The following is a 14,706-nucleotide window of genomic DNA, read 5'->3' as shown; positions in this document are numbered from 1 at the left end:
TTCAACTGAGGGGTACACACGGACTCACAGTAAAGAAATTATAAGTAACAAGGCACTGCATGAGATGCTCTGTCTGCCTTGCTCTCAGACCCTGTTTCCCACAAAGTCAGAAAATTGATGGTAAATGCACAACATGTTATCGTTCATGGGTGGTTAGAGAATTCCAATTTGAGAGGGCTGAGGTTATTCTTGCCTAGCAGACTAAATGCTAACTATATTCCAGTCCATTTGTGTATAGCAATGGAAAACATGATTTATCTGGGATGTCAGGAATGACATTGCCTTTCATTAGCCATAAATAATGTTATGAGGCTCTGCTCTACTGCTAGGTAGGTTCATGTACTATCAATTTCTGTGCATTTATACACATGCGGAATTAGTAAGGTGGAAATTCCTCAAAACCTTGCTAGAAGAAACCTGTTAAGAGCTTATAGGAGGTATTTATTTTATGTTTTAAAAATTCAATAGACTCCAGTTAATCTGCCCTCTGGTAATCCACAGAATAGTGATTGAGCCAGACACTTAGCTGGTGTAATGTACTGAAGCTCTTCTGAAAGCAGCAGTCAGGCTGCTCCTCTAAGATATAAGAGGCTTACACTCAATTCTCTAATTTACAACAGGTCTCCTGTGTAACTTTGGCCAAATTCCTTCTATCTAGATAAAAATAGGGGTTTACAGGTAGCGAACAAAGTTCAAATCCCAATGATGCTCAGACTTCCTACACAATGCTTAAGAGAGAAAGGCTCAATGGATGGAGGGCAGAATTAAAAACACTGTGGCTGCATACTAAGGAGGCACCCTCAGCACCCTCACGTAATTTCTGTTTGCTTTAGGAAGCCAATTCTATGAAAGAAGGCATAAATCTCCATATTTCCAATGAGAATCCTCTGTTCCTGTTTACAGTAACAGCAGAGCACCAGTTTCTTACTACTCCTGAAGGCAGGTGGAAATTAGATGCCAAGCAATTCAGTTCAGTCACAACAAAAGGCTTTGTGGGCAGACATGGAAGCAAAATTTTCCAGTCTCTGGTCAAGCCACAGCTGTGAGCACATTTCAAGCATCAGTTCTCTGGAACTAGGCATCAGAAGAAGGATTTTGAAGAAATTAACAATTTCAACATTTAATCTTCCTATTGTTGCTTCAGAACTTCAATGTGGGATTGAAAGGTAAATGGATTAAGGAGTGTAAAGCATTCATTATTGTAGCAATGGGGAACATCTAAGCAGCTAAAATTGATAGGTGCTGTCATTTATAATTGCTTGAGCACCAGAGTGCGTTACAAGTGAGTGCAATGGGAAGGTTTGAGCTCTTCAGGGTAATGGTCTGATCTCTGATCCGTACAGGTGCAGCTGTCTGGGGGGCAATTGTGTGCAGATACGCCAGTCTGCAAAGGTCTGCCCTGCAGACAGGACTGCAGAACAGTCCTGCACCTCCTCAGCAGTGATGCAAAGCCTGGGTGTAAGTGCTCTGTAAGCAACTGGTCAAAAATGCAATGGTGTCAGTGGCTTTTGGGAGCTTTGGTGTTTCAGTTCATTGCAGAAGAAATCTTTATTCTGGACATAGTTCCAGGAATAAGTGAATGGAAAATACTTTAGGGGACTATTCTGCCAGAAGAAAGGTTGGAGAACTGGGCCTGGCAAAGATTCTAGAAGCCAAAAGTAACTGAGAGACAAGATGAGGAAACATTAAATCAAATAGAGAATGTATGGTGAGCCTTCTGTGAAATGAGAGAAATGTTTTGGGGCAAATTCTGCAGAATATGAGAGGACATGTATCTGAGGAAGGTGAGTGTGTGAGCATGCATGCAGTGCATCAGGAAACAAGTTTCATGCTTCTCTCCTGCAGGATGCTGCCTTGTCAAATGACATCTCACCATAAGCTAAAAAGTTATTTGCTTCCTGTTACACTTGATAGCATTTTCTTCATTCTCATCTTCTCCCCTTCTTCCCATTTGACCCATGACAGGTATTAATATCCTCTTTGACTATTCAGGAGCATTTTCTGACACAAAATCTCAATTTGGGAGAAGTGTGGCAATTTATAGTTGAGTTACTTATTGCTGGATCTCAAAAGCTCCTTAAAGCAGCGCTGCCAGAAGACAGTGATTTGTCAAGTGTGTCAGCGGGGGCCCAGGGCTGTCCTTTAGTGATGAGAACAGCTTGCACCAAACCATGGACAGCTCCTGGCTTTGGGTTTTGTATGGAACCAAACATGCAGGGAGAGCACCAGCCATCTTTCCTTATCTACTGGATGTGTAAATCCCTACTAAAATTCAGCAGCGGTGCTTAAAAGCATTAGTGTAAAGCCAAGGCACGTGATTCTCTTAAGCAGAGGGGCCAAAAGTACAGTTCAACTCTACATTTCTTTTTGAGCAGAGCTATGTGTACCATTTAGGAGTCCTTCTGCCCACAAGAAGTAGGGAATATATATAAAGGAGTGTCATTGCAAGGAAAAATGAGTTAGGCGAAAAGATGAAAGAACTGCCTGTTTTCAGGAGTGACCATAGTAGCAAGCAGCAGCAGACTCGGTGTGATGGTCTAGTAGGGGAAGACCTCTGACATATTGATCATGGTGGAAAAAGCAAATCATCAAATAATTTTGATACTCTTCTGTATTAAATATTTCAGTAAAAAACCCTCCACTGCTGACAATACTGCTTCATTACCCAGAGATTGATGTGGTGAAAGATGAAGTACAGACAAGCAGAAATTTCCAGTTTGTCTACAGGACTTGTGCTGTCTCTTAGAGTGAGTATGCACAGTGCATCCCAAACCGTCCTCTGCTTTTGGAAATAGCAGTGGGATTCCTGCAGCGCATAAACTGTGCCTTTAGACATAATGATAAGTGTTTCACACAACATTAAATTACTTGTAGCTGCATGGTCTTGCAAATGCCACAGCTCCAGCTCCCTGGGTAAAATGTACTGCACTGTTTGCCAAAAACATCAGTGCGGAGGTGCAGCCAAAGCAGGGAGTGTGTTCTGAGGTTTACAGCTGTTCTGAATAGAGATTCAGAGATTTTGACCTTAAGTTTCAGAGCAGCAACCAGCACTAATCCCACCCTGATACAGAGGATGTACTTTCTGCAATTTTTCTCCTTACTGAATCTAATTTCAGTGGGCTCAGGCTCCATGACAGGTCACCATCCAAGAGTTTCTATAAACCTGCAGTGCAAAGGAACTCCCTGAGAAATGTGTGTGTTCCTCTGCTGCAAAGACTGGAGGCTCAGGATGGCGCAGAGGTGACAGTGCCACAAATCTCCATTTAGGCCACATGTGTTAATCTGTGAGCCCCAGATTAACAGCTGGGGCAGTGTAGCAGCCTCACAGGTCAGAGCCGCCTGCACTGACCACACGCAGGTGTGGTGTACATTAAAGAAATCTCAATCCTTTGTACTCAGAAGGTTCAGTCCAACCACAAGCAACCTTTGTTTCTATGTCCAGATTAAGAGCCCAGGTGAACATTGCATCCCTTAGAAACAGGGAAAGATGTTCTTCAGTTTTCACTGCATTACAGCATTAAAATCTGCATTTATTTGTTTATTCTACTAACTGGCAGATATATGGCTGATTCTTTCCATTAAACAAATTACAAAATTCTCTCTACATCCTGCACTCCAATAGTAGGAAAATCACTTTCTTTTAGGTGGGGTCTTTTGGCAGGTTCCCATAACTGTCACCACTAGTGGAAAGAGGTTTTGGGTTGGGTTTTTCACTTCCTAGCTGTGAGGTAATTAATGTGTAATAAAACCTGCAGCTGATGGGAAATTTTTCCAACAAAAACACCACTGATGAGCAAATACTGACTTGCCAAAAATCAAAACTGTCCCAAATTCTAGTTCTGATATTATCAGCATATCTGGTTCTGCATGCTTGAAATGAAACCTAACGATTTTTTTGTCTTTGAATAGTTTTTGGATACACTTGGATGAGAAGCATAGTTTAAACTGTTGTTTTGGTAAAGAAAAAAAAAACAAAAACACTGGGGAAATCCCAACACTTCTCATTTATATATGGAACTTACACATGACAAAAAACCCAAAATGGACTTCTGAAGAGGATGGAGCCATAAATTGCATATGTATGTTAGTTTAAAGAACTGAACAAAACAAAAAATAAAACACAAAGCATACAAACCCTGTAACTTTTTCTTCTCTAGCAGAAAACCACCATAGCAGACAGAACATGCATCGAAATGACCTCACTGCTTGCTGAAAGCCTCTTTCCTCAGTTCACCTGACACTCTCCATGTCACCCCGATGGATGAGACTCACTGAGGCCTTAGATAAAGACTCCTATGGAATAGAATAATTGATGGAGAGCTCAGAACCATGGCACTAGTTTCTTCTTGTTTTTCTTAAAATCCTCATCTTGGCATCTTTTCAGGCCCTGCCTATGTTTGCCGTAATGCATTTACTTAATTCAAACTTGTTTTGAAACTGCTTTGTCAGGCAATTGAAGTTATTACCAAAGTTATGGTATTTATTATCCCTTAGAAGAGATGAAAATTAGTGGTTTTCTTTATGAGAAATGCTCAGTGTAACGATAATGGTTGAGTAAATGACTAGTTCTATTGTTTACCTTCGTATCACACAATTTTTTCTTAAATTAGCAACCTAAAAAAATAGCGGTTTTTATTTTTAGAGGGGAGAAGAGCAAAATGGCCCCAGCAAAAGCTAAAAACCAAACTAAGAACACATGTTTATAAGCTTTTTAAAAACCAGATCCAAACCTGTTGCAATTGTTATTTTTATGCTGGGAAGTCCTCTTGCACTGCAGAAAAGTAACTGGTACTATAAACACTGCTCACTGAAAAGCAGTTAAACTTCCACCACTCACTTGTTTAATCATTCCTGAGTTTTTCTACCAAGCACCTGCCTTTTAATTTGCTACAACCAACCTGAAACATCTGGCAATTTTTTTTCCCCCCATGAACTAATAATGCTGTAATTAAAATCCAGCAGAGAACTCAGCTGAGACTCCTGGTTAATTAGAACAGGAGGGGGCTGTGTGAGCAGCATGACGCTGCATGGCTTGGAATGGAACCAGGGCTCTGTGGGTGATGAGTTTCTGCCAGTCCATGAAGCTTTTGGATGTTTGTTTCCAGCAGCCAGCACAATTATTTGAGGACAGTCAAATTTTGCTGAAATTATTTAATTTGGATGCAATGCCCAAAAATAATTTTCTGTATGTGTATTTTTAAAGGATTTGTGTTTAGTTATTGTTTCTCTCTAAGCACTAAGAAAATAAGAAGCAGCAGTGCTGAACTAAGCTCTTCCTGAGAGATGTTTTGCACTTCAGGTGGCAGTGGGAGTTTCACAAAGAAAAAAATGAACTCTTTGGTAAAGGCCATACCTGCTGCTAATGGGCAGAGATTGAGGATGTGAGTTTCTTCCAGGACTGATTTCCATGCTGATAATCGCAATGGTGCCCAACTAATCAAGATTGCTCCTGGTACTGAAAATACCAGCTTGATTCAGGTTTGATGCTTGTTGATTCCTGTAGCTCCAGTTCTTATACCACACATTCAAGATGTAAAGATTTGGAGATTGTTTTGTTTTGTTTTGGAATAACAGACAAATTTATTTCTAGTTTTATTGTATTTCAGCACACTTAGAGATGAAAACATAAATCTGAAGACCTCATTTATCAAGTAATTTTTTAATTTTAAAAAGTGCACAAATTAAGCTTTTTCATGCTTGCTCATTGAAGGCAGAGAAATTTATATTGCACCTCAGAGTGAGATATAAGAAGTTTTTATAATGAACTTAAATAATTTGAAAACAAAACGAAACTAAACTCATAGCACATAGCAATGTGTACTGTGTGTAACCTCAGCATCCTGCTATGCATCAGTATCATGTAACTCAAAAAGTGTTCCTGATTTAATTGGGCAAGTGTGTTTTATAACTGTCCAAATTCCTGAAGGACCTCCTACAAAATAAACATCTTCAGGTAGCCTCTAATGCAAAGAGGTGTTTGGCTAATTCATACATTCTTTATTGTTAGCTTAAATGAGAACCACTTGTTTGCCACTTTCCATTGACGATAGAAAAGTTCCCAACTTCTCAATGTTAGTTTACAAAAAATCTGAATTATCAAGTTCATACCTAATTTTCAATTTTGAGATTGTTTTTATGCAGCATTATATATAGATAGATAGATAGATATGCATATATATAGAGCTGTTGCATGCTATGAATGAGAAAACTGTCTAAAATTGCTGTAATTTAAGATTAAGGGAGTCTTTCTTTCTTTGTGAGTTTTCCTGTAATAGTCAAGTTGAGGATTCTACCTTCCAGTGGATAAGATATATTTAATATTTACCCTACTACAGAAAACTTAAGACTCACCATATTCTGCAGTATAGTAATAATTTCATAATAATTTCTTTATAAATCTAGAATCTATTAGAGGAAAATACACCTCTGGAAAGATGCTCAGGGAACTGGATGATACATCTTTGAGAAGGTGAACTTCAGAAAGGGCTTAGTGAAGTTTCCTGAATATACAACAGAATATTTATCTCCAGCTTTGATCCAGGGAAAAAGGAGAGTTGTTTCCTGAAAGTGAGGAGAGAAAAGTTTTTGGATTAACACAATAGGGTGAGGGTAAAATCCCAGAGGGAGGTAATGTATAATATCTTGGGGGGGAAAAAAAAACCAAAACAAAAAAACCCCAAAAATCCAAAACCAACTGAACAACAACAACAAAACCAAACAAAAAACAACAAAAACAAAAAACCCAATAAAAAAACCCGCAACCCCAAAAAACACAATCCCGCAACAATAAACAAACAAAACCCAGAAAAATAAACTCCTGAATAGATGTAAAATACTTATTTTCTGCAAGATTCTAGTCTCAGCCTGATGTAAAACAAGGTAGATATGATTTTAGTTTCAAATTAGCTGAGATTCCTGTACTGTATTATTAAAGAAAAAAAAAAAAATTGGAAATTCTCAGTGTTTTAGGAGTGGGAGAAATACAGATTTGTCTAACTTCACCTGAAGTCCCAGGGCAGTGAGAGCTGCTTAGTGCATGTGATCCAGGAAATGCAGTAGTCACACGTGAGAAAATCTGACTCTCATCCACAAAAATGTCACCTCCCCGACCCTCTCCTACTTTTTGACTGCTTGGCATTGCATTTACTGAGATTTTGAATTTTTTTTATTATTTCAAATTGCAAGAGAGCATTGCAATGCTAACAAGCTGTATCTGAAGCTCAGTAAAAGAGAAGAACCAATATGGCTGAGGGAATTTTCCTAAGCCACCCTTCAAGAAGCTGCTGCATGAAAAATGAGGAAATTCCTTGACCAAGCTTGCCCTCTGCAGGTCTCTACCTCTTCCTGGCACTGCCAGATTTGTTCCTTTTTCTAAAGAGGCAAATTAAATGTGCTGCTGACATAACATCACTTGAACGTTCCTTTTTTTTTTTTTTAATAAAATAGTAATTAATTAAATAGATATTTGGGGACATCTCTGTATTTTTAGTGCAACTGGGTCCCAAACATTAATTTATTTTGTCCAAATAGCTCCTGGTTAGGTTAGCTGTTATGTGAAGCACTGAGCTAATGGAGATGATTGCAGAAGGGATTTGATTTAACCCTGGAGCTCTTTGTTCAAGTAAAGCTCCCAGCACAGGCCATAACCAGCATCTGGTCTAATGAGCCACAGTGAGAATCCCACCGACTGCATTTCTTATACTGGATAACAAGGACAGTCATCCTAGAATAGGCTTCTGGTGAAGGCAGGGAGAGTAAATACAGCCCTTGGGAGATGGAGGAGAGGCTGCTTTGCAGCTCCTCACTTAATGTCTAATGATAAGGACCTTTTAAGAATCTCTCATTTTTAAACAAAACCAAAAAATCATTGCAATGGCTTTTAATTTTCATATAACACATAAAAGCAGGTACAGGTCAATACCATAAATCAGTTTATGAATGACAGCTGTTTAAGTATTTCACTCAATCTCCTCTGGGCATGTATGTGATTCTTTGAAAATAGGACTGAAACCTAAATAAAGGTGTGATTTTAAAAATGATTTATGAGATATAACTCTGAAATGTAAAGCCAGCAAAACTAAATCTAAAAAGAATCTCTTCATAGCTATAGCAATTTGGGATTTTTTTTATTTGTAATTGACAGAGCATCATCAAAATCTCTGGCAAAAATGAAATCACATTGACAATCCTATTTATATTGGTATAATACATGTTAGCTGAGCTGAGGCAGACAGCAGCTATGCCACTCAACACTTTTATTTCAAAACATTTTGCAAAGAGAATTTATTTAATCTCTTCCTTCTTTCTTTTTATAACACTCTCTATGTGCTTGCAAGAGGCAGAAAATATCCATTAATTGTAATAATTAAATGTGATAGTAAATCTTCAATAATAGTGAAATTGCAAGAAGTGCAAGGCACTCCTGGGACTCTTTGACCACCAGGTCATGAATTCTGAGGATTCCAGCCCTGAGGAGGCTGAAGAGCTAGAGAGGTTTTATTTCAAGCAGAACCTGAAGCCCACTAGGAGTTCACAGATCTATACCAAAACCTGATTTCAATGAGTAACTTTAATCAGTAAATTCCAATTTAAAAATGCTTTACTGGAATTTTTCCCCCTGATTAGCTCAATAAAATATGCTCTTTGAAACAAGATCTAACTTGTGTTGCAGGTTAAACAAGGGCTAATTTAAATAGGCCCTCATCACAGTTCCAGGGTTAAAGAGCAAATAAATGAAACACCGAAGTTTAGAGGATATCTTTCAAAATTCTGTAAACTAAAATAAATAAACTGATTTCTGTTTTGACAGCTGGTGTCTGGCTTTTAGCCAAATAACAGGATAACAGAAGTGTGGAAAATTGAGATGTGTTCATTAGAACAGTCTCAAATGGAGCCTCATCAGGCTGCATGATGGATTCGACCCATTTACTACAGACTGAGTAAGAAAAAGACTCCTACATTCATGGTACATTATCAATTTGCCTAAGAGTTCTTGTTTTTCATAGAGATACTTGCAGGTACACCAAAAATTGTGGTTTTCTCCAGCATTCGTGTTGAAACCATCCAGTAGATGGGGCCACAGAGTTGTACAAAACACAAAAGAAAGTCAGATTAGTTCCTCCTAAAAGAAACTCTCGTAGTGCAAATAGAGCTTTGTTAATCCATTAAATTTTAATGTCAGGCAAATAATTTATTTGCTTATATCGTGTCTTGACTGTGTGACTCATTAAGCTCTACTCAAAGGCTAGTTAATATGATTCCGTGTGTGTTTGACATTGAAATAATTACAACTGTCAGCCAACAAAAATTACAGCTGAGATCTTAATTTTCATTCATCGTTCATTCCCAGGTATTGTACCGGTGTGAGATAGGCTGGAGATGAAGCAGCACAATGGAAGTCATTGACAGTAATTGTAGCAAGGAAGTCCCACATGTGGAAAGGTGTGTGTGGCAGGAGGAACAAGTTAGTGGTTCCTGCAGAACACAAAGAGGATGAATTTATGAATGTAACTTGGATGCACCATTGGGAATTTTCCCGGTTTCTTTGAGATTTTTGCTTGTATTCTTTTTAAATGTGCGGATCAGAAGGGGAGGTTTCAGGAGCAGGGGCAGCCCCGGGGGCTGTGTACCGGTGGGTGCAGAGGTTAAACTGTTCGCACACGGGGTGCAGCGTGGTACCAGCAGAAGAAGGGGCTTTGAAGGTGTTCCTGAGCTTCGCCTCACGAAACGCCAAGTTCCTGGTGAATTCAGTTGTGAAATCCCACGTGGGAGCCGGCTGAGCCACGCTGCCTATGAGCGGGGGGCTCGCAGGTCCATGGGGCAGGAAATGAGCCCGTGGCTGTGGGAGGTCAGGGGGTGCTTTAGGTCCGGGCCGGGGTGAGGGGCGCGGGTGTGGCACCGGCGTCGCCCCAGGGCAGGGCGACATCGAGCAGTCGGCGTAAGGTGGTGATGTGAGGCGACCCGAAAGACAGCTTCGGTTCCCAAGAAAAAGCTTTGCCTGGCGGGTACCGAGGAGAGCCCTATGCCAGGGGATGCCCGGGTGGGAGCCCGATCCCAGGGGAGGCCCGGGTGGGACCCGGCGGGGCGGGGCGGCGCCGGGATCAGGTTGGAGGGGCCGCGGCAGCACCTGGAGGCGGCTCCGCCCGAGCGCAGGAAGGGAGCGCCCGGCGGGGCGGGAGGGAGCGCTCGGCGGGGCGGGAGGGAGCGGCCGGATCCGGCGGCGGGGCCGGGGCTGCCGCCCCGCAGAGCCCGCGGAACGCTGCCGGCAGTGGCCATGGCTTTCGGGAAGGCTCCGAAGGACCCGTTCGGCACCGCCGTGGGCAGCCTGGTCGGTGAGTAGCCTCGAGGGGTACCCCCGCGCCGCCCCTCTGTCCCCGCCGGGCGCTGACCCTCGGCTCCCCTTGGCCTTTCAGAGCGGGCGACGCTCGGGTCGCTGCAGACGGAGGAGTGGGGACAGTTCATGCACATCTGCGACGTGATCAACGCCACGGAGGAGGGGTGAGCGAGCGGGCCGGGGCTGAGGGGCGCGGAGGTGGCACCGGCGTCGCTCGAGGGCAGGGCGCCATCGAGCAGCCGGCGTAGGACGCTGATGTGAAGTGACCCGAAACGAAGTAGCGAAGGGGGCGCGTAGCTTTCATTCCCAAGGAAAAGCTTTGCCTGTCGCGGGGCCATCGGGGCTTTTACGGATTAGGCTCGGAGGTTCTTCCCCATAGACACATGGTAGAGAAAGGTGGTGACACAGATTTTTTATCTGCTCGCCAGGCTGAAGGGCTACCGCTGTGCTCTGCAAAGCCACCTGGAAAAAGGCTTCGAGAACTTGTGTGCTTACAACGCTATTTAAAACTCTTGGCTGTTGCCTTCGAGCTCCCCACCGTGCAGTGTCTCTGCCAGGCTGTGCCTCAGCCGGGGTGAAGCGCGGGCTGGGATCCTGTGTAGTGGGATCCATCCCATCCTGTGCTCCCAGGACTGAGCTGGTCTCTTGCACCGCATCCTGGCTTGCTCAGCCATTTGCCGCTCTGAACTTCCTTGTTTCCACCTGTAAAAGGGGAAAAAAGGAGACTTGTTCACATGTAAGAGCCGCTTCAGCATTGCATTGCATTCTTGCAGTGGCATATTTTAACACTAGCAAAAGAGTTTTCTCTAGAACAATGAGGTATGGCTTACTTTCTACGCAGGTGTCTTTTTTACTGTATCAACTTATCTCTCCTCTCCTTGTTTTGGATTCCATGCTCTCACCCGTGGTTCTTAGTACTTGGAATGTCAGTAATAATTACTTCCTTCTGGTTATTGCCATTAGCAACAGCACGCTTTGACCCTCAGTGTTAGTTTTTATGTAAAGTTTCCATGCAACAGAGCCTTTTTTTAATAAACTGTTTCCTTTTGTGCACAGCTTAGGAGCTCCTTGTAACTTCCTCCTAGGCAGCTACTACTAGTCACAGTCTGTAACAGGATAGTAGGAGCAGCAGAACTGCTGCATCTAATTAGGCAAATGGTTATTTTAATGCAATATCCAACTCCTGACCAGAGCATTTCCAGATGTTTCAGTGGGGGAAGCAAGCAGGAGTGGGATTGTAGTGCAGCTCATTGCAAGGTAAACTTCTCCACTCCTGTGCCCCCATCTGTCACTTGATGCTCTACTGATGTGCATAGGAAATGTCTCCTAATTTTTTTCTATTTTTTCTCATGAGATATAGCACTTCAAACAAAGAGATGCAGTAATGCTAAACATTCACTTAATGTCATTGACTTTGAAATGTTTTCAACAAAGATTTCTTTTCTTTTTTTTTAATTGAAACATTGTATTTGGGCCTATTGCTCCACCTTAGATTCTAGAGAGATCCTAAAGAGACATTAGGACATCTTGTTTATGTTGATCATGAGTGTTGGGCTGGCCCTAATAATTGTACACTATAGGCAGACCATATTAATGAGGCAAAACTGCTTCCCACATGTGATAACCTTGATACCATCTTCCACCCTTTTCCTCCTACACAGATAGTTAAAAGATATGGGGTGTATATATAGAAATGAAAATGGCTGGGTTAGAAATGCCCCTACCTCCTGGCTGGAGTGGGTTGTCCATGCATCCATGGTAGTTACTCAGATGAGTTAAGTGCATCCTGCAATTATAAGATTGGAAGCTGTCCATGACACCCCTACTCCTGACAGCACTCCCAGGAGAATATTTTCTAATTGCATCATACATGAAAGCTGCCAGTCAACTCTTGATACATCTGGCAGTTGATATTTCCTTTCATGGCAATAAAAGCTAGATATGTAATTCTATTCTACAACAGTGGGAAAATATCATTTTGGAGCAGACTTTACAGAGGAGAAGAAATTTATCTCTCTGCAGAAGTCTCTGGAGTAATGCACAGTCTGCAGTAACAAACCTGATTCACTGCTTTGTTGCTCTACTTCAGTGCTGAAGAGATTTTGCTGAAATCAATGGGACAATTGCTCTGGTTTTATGTGGGTGGAAGTACAGGGGTGGATTTGGTCCTGTATTTCAGGCTGGTATTTTTGGTTCTTGGATGAAGTTATGAACTAGAAAACTTCACTGGTAACTTTTCCTCTTTCATTTCTTGTCACAGGCCTAAAGATGCAGTTAAAGCACTGAAGAAGAAGCTTTCAAAAAACTGTAACCACAAGGAGATCAGGCTTACCTTGTCTGTAAGTACAGCTATATTTATATTAATTAGACACTAAGAAGGCAAACAGTCTAAACGATAAGGTGGCATGCAAATTATCCCTGACACAACTCTCCAGGATGTTTTCAGTCTTTGTTGTTTGTGTGTACAGCACTGCCACAGTACAGATCAGATGGTTTGTTGGCATTCCACGGACTCCTGGATGATGCAAATTCTGGTGGGGGGGGGTGGGTAGGGAGCTTACTTGTTCTGTGTAAAAAGTAGGATAGCTCTTATTTGCTCCAGTGACTGTCCTGTGAGAGCCCCACCTGTTTGTGAAAGACAGAGAGGTTAGGATATTACATAAAAGCTACATTTGACCATTCTATTACTCACCTTGTGGTGCTGATCTTAGTCAAACTAAGCACAGTGTGCGGCATTGGAATGTCTGATACGTACTTGGTAACAGGAAATGTTATCACATATAAATGATAAACTTGAAGGAAAAGGTAACCATGGTTAGTTAAGTAAGGGAGCAAGAGGCAGAGTGAGCTGTGTGAAATTCAGATGTTATGGCTAACATCTGGGAATATCCTTGCTTAACATGTGGCCCCTAGAATCTGACAGTGTTCCTGAACTGCCCCGGGCTTTGGGGAGCTGTTGTGATTTCAGTCAATTTAAGATTTACTGGAGTATGTTAGTGCAGGAAGTTCTAATACTGTCCTGAGTTTCTGACTTGAATTACTCTTGACTACCAGTAGTGCTACTGTGACAAAAGTCATATCTTTTAGATTCTTGAGGATTTTAGTTTTTTTTTAATTGGCTAAAAGTATTTTCTTTACCATTTCCTTTTTTGAGGTTTTAGAGGCCTATCTGCATCACTTTGAGTACTATTACTCATGGGTTTGGTATTTGTTGTGCAAAATCATAGTCTATATCAAGATGTGCTGAGAAGTGATTAAAGAAGATGGGTGATGGATAGTGCCAAATTGTAGGTCGCTTAGCAATTGCCCAAGTGTCTCCTCACAAGTTAGAGATGCAGATAATTGTTAAACATGTCAATAGAGACCTCTAGCTCACTCTGTTTCCGCACTTCTTCCCTGGCTTCCTCCTCCACTGTCTCATGAGTCACGTTTTTGTGTGTTCTGTGTGTTTGCATAATGGGAACACTGCCTTTCCACTGTTCCTGCCATCCCTGTATCAGGTCTGTCTCCTGCAGCCCTTGTGCAGTGAGGTGCTGTTGTGATTATCTAAGTCTCTGCTGATAACCCAAGGTTTAGGTTTGGGGGCTGTTCCTTGAGTGTTTCCAGTGCAGATATACCCAAGGTGACACTATAGCTTAGCTTTTAAGTATGTAAAAGTGGGAGAAGGGTCTTGATCCAGGTCTGTCCAAGGAAGAACTTTGTCACACTGACCTGGGAGCTCATTGTATTGCAGACAGAGCGTGTGGCAGGTTCAGCTGGGAGTGCAATTCCTGTTCTGTTCCAGCCCCTTTCTCTGTCCTCACCCTCTCCCATGCCCACCTGGAACTTGCCTGCCAGGCAGTCACATCCTCTTGGCCCAACTGCTGTTTTCTGTTTGCTGAGTTCTTATCCCTGTATACCTTAATCTTTTTTCCTTTCTTTTTTTTTGAATTTAAATAAGTTCCAGCCTTTCTTCTAACTGTCTCTTTCTGGTTTTAGTTCTTGCATAAGATCTTTTACTTTGCCTCTCCCTGTGCCTCTGGCTTTTTTCCTTTTTCTTTTTTTTTTTTTTTTTTTTTTTTTTTACCAGTACTGCTGGTTTTTTACCAGTACTGCCATAATCTTAGCATGTGTAAAATCTTTCCTTTGATGACCTCATTGCTAGCCATGTGTGGCTTTTACCTTTCCCACATCATTCTTCCTATATGCTGTATCTTCTGGTTTTATCTTCTTAATTGCCTTAATGAAATTGTTCCTGTTTTCCATTTTGAAATGCTTAGATGACAATAGCAATTAATTGCAAATGGAAAAAAAATAGTTTTCAATCCCTGAAACACAAACCGTTCCTCCTGTGCAACTCTCATCTCTTAAAAATTGTTTTCCTCCCAGAGTTT

This window comes from Fringilla coelebs (genome assembly GCF_963513975.1).
Source record: "Fringilla coelebs genome assembly, chromosome: 19".
In the NCBI taxonomy this organism is placed as follows: Eukaryota; Metazoa; Chordata; class Aves; order Passeriformes; family Fringillidae; genus Fringilla; species Fringilla coelebs.
The sequence above is the reverse complement of the archived record's forward strand: the minus strand, read 5'-3'. Positions refer to the sequence as shown.